This window comes from Dipteris shenzhenensis, unplaced genomic scaffold (assembly GCF_047967505.1).
Source record: "Dipteris shenzhenensis isolate YYH24624 ecotype China unplaced genomic scaffold, Dip_SZ_1.0 scaf0083, whole genome shotgun sequence".
Classification (NCBI taxonomy): Eukaryota; Viridiplantae; Streptophyta; class Polypodiopsida; order Gleicheniales; family Dipteridaceae; genus Dipteris; species Dipteris shenzhenensis.
Window position 1 is genome coordinate 40,203 of NW_028239390.1, and position 1,878 is coordinate 42,080.

Genomic DNA, 1,878 nt, shown 5'->3' on the forward strand with positions numbered 1-1,878 from the left:
GGAGGCAGAAGCCTACATTACCCCCTTATCCAGGGGTTGTTTTGCAGATAACGGGACTCGAACCCGAACTGCTTGGAAGGCAGATGCCAATATTCGCCTAAGATGGATGGCCGGAAACCCCCGGTCGACCAACCAACTTCTATCAGAAAAATGTCGAATGAGCTGCCGTGTGGAAACGCTTGGCTTTGATTTCGAATGAAAAAGTAACTTCTTTGTGAGCCTCCCAAGCATGAGCATCAGCCTCCTATCTGCAGACAGCAAGATGCTCGAGAAGCTCCAAATGCACCCCCGGGGAACCCCAACAGCTGCTGCATCGGATTGAGGAGCTCGATCAGAAGAAGCTGCTGAATCATATCCTGCACATTACTCTTCCTCCTGGCACTAACTCTACACCTGTCTGGAGTCCGAGCCATGCTCAGATTCTGATTGATACTTCTGCCAGAGCGTTTCCGTGCAGTTCGTTCTAAACGCGAATTCCAAATAAAGGGTGTCGAGGTCAGCGTTGAGTGGGATTTTAGAAAAGTGGATCACACTCATAAGCGAAGGGTTTATAAAAAGGCTACCACCTAACGTTTACCTAGTAGTAGTACAAGCTAACATTCTAACATTTCCCTAGTCGCAGTACAAGCTAACATTTCCCTAGTCGCAGTACATGCTAACATTTCCCTAGTAGCAGTACGTACGCTGGGCCTTTTGAGCGAAGTCAGAGGCAAGCTACTCTGGGCCGCAAGCCTAAAGGTAAGTGCCAGTAGCAATGCCAGCAGTGCCAGCTATAGGTAAGGCGGCCGGAAGGAGGCCTCGGAATGCTTTTTCTCGGTGGTTGCCGGGACGTTACCTTCGGTCCCTTTCGCTTATGAGTGCGATCCTTGCCTTGGGGATCTCACTCAACGCTATTATATTTGACCTTCGGTCTGCCATTGATACCATACTGCAACACTGCATATTGGTATTCGCATTGATACCATGCCGCAACTGGGGGTATTGCTACTCGCACTGGGAAGCCAGCCGGGGTGAGGGAAGGGAAGGAATAGGAATACTACTCTCAACTTCCAGGGGAATACACTCCACGTAATAAATACACGGTCAAGGAAGGCCGGTAGTATTCCCGGGACGGTAGTATTTTGCTGGGAGTATAGGGAGTATGTATTCCTTCCAGCCGTATTCCCGCCAGCGTTCCGGGTAGTATTCCCGGAACGGTAGTGTTTCCCAGGCGGAGTATTCCTTCCGTTCCGGACTTCATTGTATTGTCGGGAGAAAGCGAGAGGGAGAGTACCCGGGTTCCCTCCCTTCCTTGCATTCACCTTCCCAACAGGGCTACTGGACACCGCTTCGTGCTTCTCGCTCGCTCGAAGCACTTCGCTCACTTTAGCCAACAAATAATTGCAGGGTTTCATTTCCGGGAAGGCCGAAGGCTCCCCCACAGCCGGGGCGAAGCCGGGAAAACGCTTCGCGTTCTCGCCCTTAACTCCCACGCATATGGAAAAGAGGGAGAGAAGGAAAAAACCGAACAAGCTTTTGGAGTCGGTGAATGGAAATTCCCTTATAAAGAAATATGAAGGGCGAGATAAGTATTTTCTAGAGGACCTCGGTTTTATCCAGGAAATCTTCCACAAATGCCCCAACCTGGCGGAAGCGGATCATGATAAGCATGAGCTGCTTCTCGAGACATTACTTTATTTGCAACAAGGGACTCTCTATGATTTAGGAACACTAGCTGAAATTGAGAGGGAGCAGAAGAGTAAGGCATATGCCTGTTACTATAACATTTTGGAAGATGTTCGATTTAAGGCATGGGGACACATAGAGAGTGTTACGGGGAACACCACTTCTTCCCCAGGGAAGAAGACAGTAACACCTTTTATATTATACTAAAGCGCA